Genomic DNA, 13,118 nt, shown 5'->3' with positions numbered 1-13,118 from the left:
GTGGTTCGCATACCTTTTGGACATAGCACTCCATTTTTATAATGTACATTTTGAAATATCTCCTTCACTGTTCTGAACTGAAGTGCATAGATAATAGAATCTGTCTACACACATAATTCCCCTCAAAACCAATATAGTGTCCTAATTGGATATAAGGGAGAAGTAAAGGAAAAATAATTTATAATAAAGCAATATATATTTCGTTATCTTTTTTTTTCTTTTAAAATATATATTTCAATATGTAAAGGCTGGGATATAATTCCACCAGAAGACATAATGGAGTGGTCTTGAACATAATGGAGTGGTCTTGAACATAATGGAGTGGTCTTGAACATATAATGCTTGTACCTGGGAGTGTGACAGCTACACTGTGACTCAGAAACCACGGATAGGGTGATGTGATTTTCCTAGATGATGAGTAGTTCTTCATAAGGTTCTAAACAAAACAAAGTGCAATCTTCCCTCAATTTATATGGTTGTTGAATTACTGGAAAAGTCATTATATATTAAAATCCATGATCTGGCTCCCACAAGCTCTCTGATCTTATCTCCTATGACTCTCCCCACTTACTCCCTCTCTTTCACCCATCCTGACCTCCTCTAGGCTACTTGAACATATTAGGCACACATCCATCTCAGGAGGTTGAACTGGGCCATCCCTTGTACTTAGAATGCGCCCCCCTCCAATATCCACAAAGCTCATGCCCTCACCTCCTTCAGGCCTCTACTCAGATGTCACTTTCTCAATGAGGCCTACCCTGACCTTCATATTTAAAATTGTAGCACTCCCCTAGCACATACCCTGCTCTGTTTTTTCCATAGTGCTTCTCACCCTCTTACATAACATAATTTACATCCTTATTATGTTTGTTGTTTATTGTCTGACTCTCCCACTCAATTGTGAACTCCAGAAGGGCAGTCATGGTTGGTTTGTTTTGTGTCCTGATGTATCCCTATTACCTGAAACAATGCTTGGACATAGTAGTCTCTCAATAAATGTTTATTGAATGAATGAATGAACGAACAGGTTTTTCACCTACGTGATTGTCTGATGGAACATTCTAAAGTTGTATGGGATGCGTTATGATTGTTAGCCATGTGGAGCTGTTTTGTGCATTGCAGAATGCTGAGCATCCCTGGTCAGTGCCCACTGAATGTCACAAGTAATCTCCAATTATTGTGACAGTCAAAAATGCTCCCAAAACACCCCTTGCCTGTCTGTTCAGTCCCTCACTGAGAACAACTACTTGAACAGAAATCTGGCTTTTCCCTGAGCACTCTGTTCCCCCAGCAGCGCCCTCATACCCCTCTTGCCAGGAGATTAGGACATGAGAGTAGGTGTCCTCACTCTATATGTCCTTTCCAGACATTTTTTCTCCCTCCTCCTTAAGCATTCTGTTTTTTTTAGAATTAAAACCTTCTTATTTTTAAATAATTTCAGACTTTTTAAAAGTTATAAAAACAATACAAAGAATCCCCATATATCCTTCACTTAGATTCCCCAAATGTTAATAAATTATATAACTACATTTCAATTATCAAAATTAGGAAATGAACAATGGTACAATACTCTTAATGAAAGTATAGAACCTATTTGAATTTCATCATTTTTTCCACTACTATAATTTTTCTATTCTAGGGTCAGATTCAGGATTCCACATTGTGTTTAGCTGTCATATCACCTTAGATAGTTTTTTTTAGATAAGCAGCAAAAATTTATTGTATAACATGGGATTATACCCAATATCTTATCATAACCTGTAGCGGAATATAATTTGCAAAAAAAAAAATACATAAAACAAAAACAGAAAATCTAATCCCTATGCTATACACCTTAAACTAACACAATATTGTAAATCAACTATACATTTTTTTAAAATTTCAGTTTACAAACCTGTAGAGAAGGAAAGCCCAACATATATATTATACACATTTCTATGAATATAGTTTGTCCATGAGAATACATGAAAATTTTTATTATAGTCAACAATGAGAAATTAGCATGTGTCAATGCAATTATTTCTTCAATCAAACGTACTTATTTAGGTTATCTCCAATAATACATCATTATGTACTTTTTTCTTTTTTAAATTATGAAAGTATGATAACATATTTATAGGAGACTTGAAAAATACAGAGCAAATTTACATATAGTTCCACTATATAGTAAGTACAATTACTTTTTTAAGTAGATAAATTAAGATTTTTAGTTGGAGTTTCAATATCAAACTCTCAAAAATTAATGGAATGAATAAACAGAAAAGTATAAGGATATAGTAGACCTGAAAAGCACTATGAACCAATTCAACGTAATTAAGATTTATACAATTTTCATACAACAGCAGGATACAAATTCTACTCAAGTTCCCATAGACTATAAACCAGGAGACACTGGAACATATCAACCCGGGGATTGAACCTGGGTCTCCTGCATTGCAGGCAGATTCTTTACCAACTGAGTGACACTGGAACATATCCAGGGATAGAAAACAAGGTGCAAACACTTCATGGTCTGAAAGTATTGAAATCATGTAGAGTCTGTTCTCTTATCACTGTGGAATTATGTTAGAAATCAATATCAAAAGATATTCAAAAATAACCCACATATTTTCAAGTGCAATGTGACATTTACCAAGAGAGACCTTTGACTTAGCTGTTGGAAACCTCAGTAAAGTTAAAACACTGAAAAAACAGAGGGTGATTGCAGAGAAGAAAGTATTTAAATGAGAAGTTAATATCAAAGATTCTTTAAAAAAAACATATATTTGGAAATTAAATGTCTACTTTTAAATTATGAGTGTATCTAATAAGCCATAACAAGAAGAATTAGAAAATATAAAAATAAAAATGAAAAGAGAATTTATCAGAATTTGTTGTATGCAGCTGAAGCTGCTCAATGCAACTAAATACTATATAGAATCTTGACTAAGGTATGAAAACAAATAATGGACACTAACATAAAATTTTGTGAAATTTGAATAAAATCTATAGTTTATAATTCTGTATCATATGTTAATTTACTGGATTTTTTTTACAACATAGTATTTTTTTATATTCTCAGAATTGAATTAGAAATTTCAAGCCTCATTCAACTTTTTTTTTTTTAAAAATCACTAAGGTAATAAGCTTTCTAGACTTTTAGCAGTAATACTAGATGCCAGAATAAATGGAACAATATCAAAGTTTTGAGTGAATATAAATTAAAAATCTAGCATTCTATTCATACTTAGTCAAACAAGTGGAATCAAAATGTCATGATTTCTTTGGCTATGCAAAAAGTTGTAAGTTTTCTAAAATATATATATTACACATACTACATTGTATTATACATACTATATATGTATACAAAAGCTTTTCTAAACTTGATAAAGGCTTGAAAAAGAACAACAAAAAACGAGACTGAGAAACTGGAAAAACAAACTAAATGAAATGCGAGCACTGGATATGAAATAGAAAAAGTGAAACAAGCTAGATAAAAGATCATCATATAGTCCAATTGTTTGTAAACATGTTTGCTTATTAGAAACACATCTGGAGTTAAGCTTTGGAGAAAAAAGCAAAACCTCAGCATTTGTGTTTTTCATACAATTCCAGGATAATTCTGATATGCATTTGGATTTTAAAAATTGATTGCAGGTTTTTCTATTAAATGGTAGTTTTATGATATAGAATTCTATTATTTCTGTTGACCAATCATGATACAATGGTTTTGAATGAATAATAGTTACAGCTTCCCTGGTGGCTCAGACGGTAAAGCGTCTGCCTGCAATGCGGGAGACCTGGGTTCGATTCCTGGGTCGGGAAGATCCCCTGGAGAAGGAAATGGCAATCCACTCCAGCACTTTTGCCTGGAAAATCCCATGGACAGAGGAGCCTGATAGGCTACAGTCCATGGGGTCGCAAAGAGTCGGACACGACTGAGTGACTTCACTTTCATGATACAATGGTTTTAAATGAATAATAGTTATATAATCACAATAGTAAAAGATGTTTATCAGTTTTCACAATCAATGGACAAAAAATAAAAAGATAATTACAATTGCTAGCCATAATGGGAACATGATTAACCTAACAATATAAAATAATCACATACAATTTGGGGGATTAAGTGGAAGGATGTGGTAAGTGGAAGTGCATACGTGCACATGTGTTTTCATCCACCCAGCCAGCCTGTGTCTTTTGTTTGGTGCATTTATTCTTTTCTTCTTTTTTTTTGTTTGGTGCATTTAATCCATTTACATTTAAGGAAATTGTTGATATGTATGATCCTATTACCATTTTCATAATTGTTTTGAGTTTGTTTTTTGTGGGTCTTTTCCTTCTCTTGTGTTTCCTGCCTAGAGAAGTTCCTTTAGCGTGTGTTATAAAGCTGGTTTGGTGGTGCTGGATTCTCTTAACTTTTACTTATCTGGAAAGCATTTGATTTCTCCATTAAATCTGAACAAAGAGTCTTGCAGGTAGAGTGTTCTTGGTTGTAGTTTCTTCCCTTTTATCACTTTAAGTATATCATGCCATTCCATTCTGGCTGGTAGAGTTTCTGTTGAGAAATCAGCTGATAACCTTATGAGAGTTCCCTTTTATGTTATTTATTCTTTTTCCCTTGTTGCTTTTAAAATTTTATCTTTGTCTTTAATTTTTGTCTGTTTGTTTATTGTGTGTCTCGGTGTTTTCCTCCTTGGGTTTATCCTGCTTGGGACTCTGTGCTTCCTGGACTTGGTTGACTATTTCCTTTCCCATGTTAGGGACATTTTCAGCTATTATCTCTTCAAATATTTTCCCAGATCCTTCCTTTCTTTTCCTTCTGGACCCCTATAATGAGAATGTTGGTGTATTTAATGTTGTCCCGGAGGTCTCTTAGGCTGTCTTCATTTCTTTTCATTCTTTTTTCTAGATTGTGTTCTGTGGCCATAACTTCCAGTATTTTGTCCTCCAGGTCATTTATCCATTCTTCTGCCTCAGTTATTCTGCAATTGATTCCTTCTAGTGTATTATTCATCTGTGTTTGTTCTTTAGTTCCTGTAGATCTTTGGTAAACATTTCTTGCATCTTTTCCATCATTATTCTGAATTCTTTATCTGGAAGGTGCCTATCTCCAATTCATTTAGTTTTTCTGGGGTTTTATCTCATCCCTTTGACATAAATTTCTGCTTTTTCATCCTGATTAACTTTCTGTGATGTGGTTGGTTTTTGTTCCAGCAGCTGTGGGATTATAGTTCTTGCTTCTTCTGTCTGCCTTCTGGTGGATAAAGCTAAGAGGCTTGTATAAGCTTCCTGATGGGAGGGACTGGCAGTGGGAAAACCTGAATCTTGCTCTGGTGGGCAGGGCCATGCTCAGTAAAACTTTAATCCAGTTGTCTACTGATGGGTGGGGCTGCGCTTCCTCCCGGTTAGTTGTTTGGCTTGAGGTAACCCAGCCCTGGAGTCTACAAGCTCCATGGGCCTAGGCCAAGGCTCAGGACTACTGCTGCCAGTGCCCGCATCTCTGTGATGGGCCACTGCTGACCCCTGCCTCTGCAGGAGACCCTCCCATATGAGCAGGTCGGTCTGGTTCAGTTTCCTGTGGGGTCACTGCTTTTTTTCTTGTGGGTCCTGGTACATGCAAGATTTTGGTTTTGCCCTCCAAGAGTGGAGTCTCTGTTTCTCCCAGTCCTGTGGAAGTCCTATAATCAAATCCTGCTGGCCTTAAAAGTCAGATTCCCTGGAGATTCCTAGTTCCTATGCTGGCTCCCCAGGCTGGGAAGTCTGACCTGGGGCTCAAAGCCTTCACAACAGTGGGAGAACATCTTTGGTATTATTTTCTCTAGTTTGTGGGAGAAATAGATGTGGGCTTTGATTTTATCATGATTGCAACCCTCCTACTGTCTTGTTGCAGCTTCTCCTTTGTCTTTGGAAATGGGGTAACTTTTTTGGTGTGTTCCAGAATCCTTCTTGGGTTTCCCTGGTGGCTCAGTGGTAAAGAATCTGCCTACAATGCAGGAGACCCAAGTTCAATCCCTGGGTCAAGAAGATCCCCTGGAGAAGTAAATAGCAACCCACTCTAGTATTCTTGCCTGGGAAATCCCATGGACAGAGGAGCCTGGTGGACTATAGTCCATGGAGTTGTAAAAAGTAGGATATGACTTAGTGACTGACTAAACAACAGCAAGCATCCTCCTATCGATGTTTGTTCAACAACTAGTTGTGATTTTGGTGCTCTCAGGAGAAAATGAGCACACATCCTTCTACTTCGCCATCTTGAATGGTACTCTCTCCTTAGACACTTTTAATCTGGTACAGTTCTTTAGTCTTTCTTGGCCTTTCATGCCTTTGATACTTTTGAAGAGTCCTAGGCAGTGATTTTATAAAATGTGGGTTTGTCTGATACTTCCTTGTGATTATAGTTATGTAATTTTGGCAAGGATGCCACAGAAGAGATGTGCCTTCAGTGCTTATATCAGGAGGCACATGATGTCAGTTTATCAATACTGGTTTTGTTCACATTGGCTTTGTTAAAGTTGATGTCTCCAGGTTTCTCCATTGTACTCTTTTTTTCCTTTGTAATTAATGAGTAATTTATGGAGAGTTACATTAAGATTATATGAGTATCAACCACTTCGTTTTAAATCTCAGGTCATCAAACTATACCATCACCTGTCTGTCTGTTATAGTCAGGTACAGACATACACACGTACCTGCCTCATGCCTCATGCCCCATTCCTAGAAAAATTTAGCTACACTGTTACTCTCTGTAACACTACTCCAGTCCTACTTCTTGGTGACTTTAATATCCTCACAGATGACCCTTCCAATGTTCTTGTCTCTCAGTTCTGTAGTCTGTTTTTCTATGGTATTCTTGCCTTCAGCCACACCTCAGGCGTGCACCCTGATAGTCTTCCCCGTCTTATCAGTTACCTGTGACTGCATCACCTCCATAATCTGTTTCAGGTATCCTGCTCTCCAACCAGTAACTATCGTTCTAGCTCACTCCTTCCAGCACCCCAATTCCAACAGCCCTTCAATGCCACTGGGATTGAACGTTTTCACTACCCTTTACTTTCTCCAGGTTCCCATGTCCTTCCTTTAATCAGCTTAGATTCCATGGTCCATCAAAATAATCATCCCCTTGCATACATCGTCACTTCCCTTGCTGCCTGTCACTATAGCATCCTTATCAGGCAAAACACCAGCCCTGCTTAAATCCAACTCTGCCAGCTCCACTGTAATTCCCTAGACCATTCACTGTCCTACCCTTCTAGATGACTATTTCATGCCTTCTCTCTCCTCAAATCTCCAACACCTCCTCTCCCATCCTAGGCTCAGGCTGCCCACTTGATTGAACATTTTAAACCATCAGAAGAAAACCTCCACAGATTCCCATTACTACAGCCAAATACCAAACAGCATCTGTACTCACATACTCTGCCTTGTTTTTCGTTATTATGGAAACACTGTCCATACTGTCATCAAAATCCTGTTCTTCCAGTTTGGCACTAGATCCTATCCTCTTACCTACATGAGGATATTGCTTCAGCAATTTCTCCCTCTCTCCTGCCTCAATTTCCCCCCTCTACAAGATTATTCCCACTAGCACACAGACATCCTGTTATTGCTTCCATGTCTTTGTTACAGCTTTATTGAGATATATTTCACATACCATAAAACTCACCCTTTTAAAGGTACTATTCGGTGATCTTTAGTATATTCACAGCATTGTGCAGCCATCACCGCAGTCAATTTTAGAACATTTTTATTCCCTCCAAAAAGAAGCTTCATACTCATTAGCAGTTACTCCCCACGACTCCCCCTCCCCCCACCCTAGGCAGCCACTAATCTACTTTCTGTTTCTATTGATTTGTCTCCTCTAGACATCTCATATAAATGGGATCATACAGTATATTGGCCCTTGTGAGTGGCTTCTTTCACTTAGAATATGTTTTCTTTTCTCTTGGGTAGATACCTAGGAGTGGGACTGCTTGGTCATATGACAACTCTGTGTTTAACTTTTTGAGGGACTGTCAAAACTGTTCACAAAAGTGGCTGCACTAGACTTCCCTGGTAGTCCAGCGGTCAAAACGCTGTTATTCCACTGAAAGGGGCATGAGTTCTGTCCCTGGTCAGGAAACTAAGATCCTACATGCCTTGAGGCAATGTTTAAGGGTTTAAGGGTTCAATTTCTTCATATCCTCAACACTTTTTATTTTATTGTCTGTCTTTTTTATTATAGCCATCCTAATGAGTATGATGGAGAAGGCAATGGCACCCCACTCCAGTACTCTTGCCTGGAAAATCCCATGGATGGAGGGCCTGGTGGGCTGCAGTCCATGGGGTTGCTAAGAGTCGGACACGACTGAGCGACTTCACTTTCACTTTTCACTTTCATGCATTGGAGAAGGAAATGGCAACCCACTCCAGTGTTCTTGCCTGGAGAATCCCATGGACGGGGAAGCCTGGTGGGCTGCTGTCTCTGGGGTCGCACAGAGTTGGACACGACTGAAGTGATTTAGCAGCTTAGCAGCAATGAGTATGAAGTGGTGTCTCATTGTGGTTTTTATTTACATTTCCCTAATAATTAATGCTGTTGAATATCTTTTCGTGTGTTTATTGACTATTTGTAAATTGACTATTTGTACATCGTTTTTGGAGAAATGTCTACTTAAATCATTAGCCCTTTTAAAATTAGATTATTTATCTTTTTATTGTTGGATTGTAAGACTTCTTTATATATTTTAAATATGTCTCTTGTCAGATATATGAATTGCAAATCTTTCCTCCCATTCTGTGGGCTATTTTTTCACTTTCTTGGTGGTGTCCTTTGATTCACAAAAGCTTTTAATTTTGATGAAGTTCAGTTTATCTGGTTTTTTCTTTTCTTACTTGAGCTTTTTGTGTCATATACAAGAAATCATTCCATAAACCAAGGTCACAAAGATTTATTCCGTTGTCTTCTTCTAGGAATTGCATGGTTTTAGCTCTTAAATTTAAGCCAGTGATCCATTTTGAATTAATTTTTGTGCTTGCTGTGAGGTAGCAGTCCAAATTTCGTTCTTCTACTTGTGGATATCTACTTGTCCCAGCACCTGTTGTTGAAGAGTATTCTTTCCCTCATTGGATTGTCTTGACGACCTTGGGAAAAATCAGTTGACCATAAATCATAAATGTAAAGGTTAATTTTTGAACTCTCAATTCTAGTCCATTGAATTACATATTTGTCACTATGCCAGACCACACTGTTTTGATTAAATTAGCTATGTAGTCAATTTTTAAATCAGGAAATGGGAGTCCTCCAACTTTGTTCTTCTTTTTCAAGATTGTTTTGGTGAAGTCCTTTGCATTTCCATATGAATTTTAGAATCATCTTGTCAATTCCTGCAGAGAATCAGCTAAAATTTTCATGGAGATTGTGTTGAATCTGTATATTAATTGGGGAAGTATTGCCATTCAACAATATTAAGTCATCCAGTCCATGCCTTCTTTCTTTCAAAAGTGTTTTGTATTTTCAGTGTACAAGTCTTGCACTTATTTTGCTAAACTTATCCTAGATATTTTATTCTTTTTGCTACTATTATAAATGGGGTTGTTTTCTTACTTTCACTTGCTGATTGTTTAGTGCTAGTGTGTAAAATACAATTGATTTGTTTATTGATTTCTATCTGGTCACATTTCTGAACTTGTTTATTAGTTCAAATAGGTTTTTTTTTTTTAACTGGATTCCTTAGGAGTGTCTGTGTATAAGATCATGTCATCTACAAATAGAGGTAGTTTTACTTTTATTTTCCCATCTGGTTGCCTTGTATTTATTTTTCTTGACCAGTTACCCTGTCTAGAGTTATAGTATTGACTAGAAACAACAAGAGCAGACATCCTCATCTTATTCCTGATCGTAGGGGGAAAGTATTGAGTAGTTCTCCAATAAGCGTGTTGGTAGCAGTTGAGTAAATTCTCTTCTACTCCTAGTTCCCTGAGTTTTTTTTGCCACATATGGATGTTCAGTTCAGTTCAGTCGCTCAGTCATCTCTGACTCTTTGCGACCCCATGAACCACAGCACGCCAGGCCTCCCTGTCCAACACCAACTCCCGGAGCCTACCTGAACTCATGTCCATTGAGTTGATGATGCCATCCAACTGTCTCATCCTCTGTCATCCCTTTCTCCTCCTGCCCTCAATCTTTCCCAGCAACAGGGTTTTTTAAAATGAGTCAGCTCTTCACATCAGATGGCCAAACTATTGGAGTTTCAGCTTCAACATCTAACCTTCCAATGAACACCCAGGACTGATCTCCTTTAGAATGAACTGGTTGGATCTCCTTGCAGTCCAAGGGACTCTCAAGAGTCTTCTCCAACACCACAGTTCAAAAGCATCAATTCTTTAGCACACAGCTTTCTTTATAGTCCAACTCTCACATCCATACATGACCACTGGAAAAACCATAGCCTTGACTAGATGAACCTTTGTTGGCAAAGTAATGTTTCTGCTTTTTAATATGCTGTCTAGGTTGGTCATAACTTTCCTTCCAAAGAGTAAGTGTCTTTTAGTGTCATGGCTGAAATCACCATCTGCAGTGATTTTGGAGCCCCCCAAAATAAAGTCTGACACTGTTTCCACTGTTTTTCCATCTATTTGCCATGAAGTGATGGGACCAGATACTATGATCTTAGTTTTCTGAATGTTGAGCTTTAAGCCAAATTTTTCACTCTCCTCTTTCACTTTCATCAAGAGGCTCTTTAGTTCTTCTTCACTTTCTGCCATAAGAGTGGTGTCATCTGCATATCTGAGCTTATTGATATTTCTCCCGGCAATCTTGATTCCAGCTTGTGCTTCCTCCAGCCCAGCGTTTCTCATGATGTATTCTGCATAGAAGTTAAATAAGCAGGGTGACAATATACAGCCTTGACGTACTCCTTTTCTTATTTGGAACCAGTCTGTTGTTCCATGTCCATTTCTAACTGTTGCTTCCTGACCTGAAGACAAGTTTCTCAAGAGGCAGGTCAGGTGGTCTGGTATTCCCATCTCTTTCAGAATTTTCCACAGTTTATTGTGATCCACACAGTCAAAGGCTTTGGCATAGTCAATAAAGCAGAAATAGATGTTTTTCTGGAACTCTCTTGCTTTTTCGATGATCCAGCGGATGTTGGCAATTTGATCTCTGGTTCCTCTGCCTTTTCTAAAACCAGCTTGAACATCTGGAAGTTCACGGTTCACGTATTGCTGAAGCCTGGCTTGGAGAACTTTGAGCATTACTTTACTAGCGTGTGAGATGAGTGCAATTGTGCGGTAGTTTGAGCATTCTTTGGCATTGCCTTTCTTTGGGGTTGGAATGAAAACTGACCTTTTCCAGTCCTGTGGCCACTGCTGAGTCTTCCAAATTTGCTGGCACATTGAGTGCAGCACTTTCACAGCATCATCTTTTAGGATTTGAAATAGCTCAACTGGAACTCCATCACCTCCACTAGCTTTGTTCGTAGTGATGCTTCCTAAGGCCCACTTGACTTCACATTCCAGGATGTCTAGCTCTAGGTGAGTGATCACACCATCGTGATTATCCGGGTCGTGAAGATCTTTTTTGTACAGTTCTTCTGTGTATTTTTGCCTCCTCTTCTCAATATCTTCTGCTTCTTTTAGGTCCATACCATTTCTGTCCTTTATCAAGCCCATCTTTGCATGAAATGTTCCCTTGGTATCTCTAATTTTTTTGAAGAGATCTCTAGTCTTTCCTATTCTATTGTTTTTCTCTATTTCTTTGCATTGATAGCTGAGAAAGGCTTTCTTATCTCTCCTTGCTATTCTTTGGAACTCTGCATTAAAATGGGTATATCTTTCCTTTTCTCCTTTGCTTTTCACTTCTCTTCTTTTCACAGCTATTTGTAAGGCCTCCTCAGACAGCCATTTTGCTTTTTTGCATTTCTTTTCCATGGGGATGGTCTTGATCCCTGTCTCCTGTACAGTGTCACGAACCTCATTCCATAGTTCATCAGGCACTCTATCTATCAGATCTAGGCCCTTAAATCTATTTCTCACTTCCACTGTATAATCATAAGGGATTTGATTTAGGTCATACCTGAATGGTCTAGTGGTTTTCCCCACTTTCTTCAATTTCAGTCTGAATTTGGCAATAAGGAGTTCATGATCTGAGCCATAGTCAGCTCCTGGTCTTGTTTTTGCTGACTGTATAGATTTTCTCCATGTTTGGCTCTAAAGAATATAATCAGTCTGATTTCAGTGTGCCCATCTGGTGATGTCCATGTGTAGAGTCTTCTCTTGTGTTGTTAGAAGAGGGTGTTTGCTATGACTAGTGCATTCTCTTGGCAGAACTCTATTAGCCTTTGCCCTGCTTCATTCCATACTCCAAGGCCAAATTTGCCTGTTACTCCAGGTGTTTCTTGACTTCCTACTTTTGCATTCCAGTCCCCTATAATGAAAAGGACATCTTTTTTTGGGTGTTAGTTCTAAAAGGTCTTGTATGTCTTCATACAACCGTTCAACTTCAGCTTCTTCAGCATTACTGGTCGGAGCATAGACTTGGACTACCGTGATATTGAATGGTTTGCCTAGGAAATGAACAGAGGTCATTCTGTAAATGATCCAAATGGATGTTGGATTTTGTCAAATGCTTTTTCTGCATCTACTGAGATGTTCCTGTGGAGTTTATGTTTGTTCTACTAATATGGTACATTACACTGATTAATTTTCAGGTAGTAAACTTAACTTTGCATTCCTGAAATAAATCCTAATTGGTCATTTTATTTAACACTTTCTATATGTAACTGAACTTGGTTTGCTAGTGTTTGGTTGAGGATTTTTACATCTGTATTCATAAGGGATATTGGTCTGTAATTTTCTTGTTTTTGTTTGATTTTGGTGTCAGGATAATACAGGTTGTATAAAATGAATTGGGAAGTGTTTCCTCCTGCTTTTTAGAGGAGTTTGTGAAGGATTGATACTTGCTTTGTGTATATCTTATGTCTTTTCTGTTCCCTTGTTCTTCAGTTCCTCTCCTTATGTATCTAGTAGATATTTTCTATTATAAATTTTTAATTTCCTTGTTAACTCTTTATTTTTGAGTTAAGTTCTTAGTTGTTGCCCTGAGGATTACATCTTAACTTGAAACAATCTACTTTGGGTTAATTCTAACTTAATTTCAT

General features: G+C 37.9%; 1 long non-coding RNA gene across 1 annotated transcript in view; it reads left to right on the top strand.

Annotated features, from left to right (window-relative positions):
• Positions 1-13,118, top strand: part of LOC102407787 — a 28,722-nt gene that overhangs the window by 1,412 nt on the left and 14,192 nt on the right. The window lies entirely within an intron of this gene.

The sequence above is a fragment of the Bubalus bubalis genome, chromosome X (assembly GCF_019923935.1).
Source record: "Bubalus bubalis isolate 160015118507 breed Murrah chromosome X, NDDB_SH_1, whole genome shotgun sequence".
In the NCBI taxonomy this organism is placed as follows: domain Eukaryota; kingdom Metazoa; phylum Chordata; class Mammalia; order Artiodactyla; family Bovidae; genus Bubalus; species Bubalus bubalis.
The sequence above is the reverse complement of the archived record's forward strand: the minus strand, read 5'-3'. Positions and strand labels throughout refer to the sequence as shown.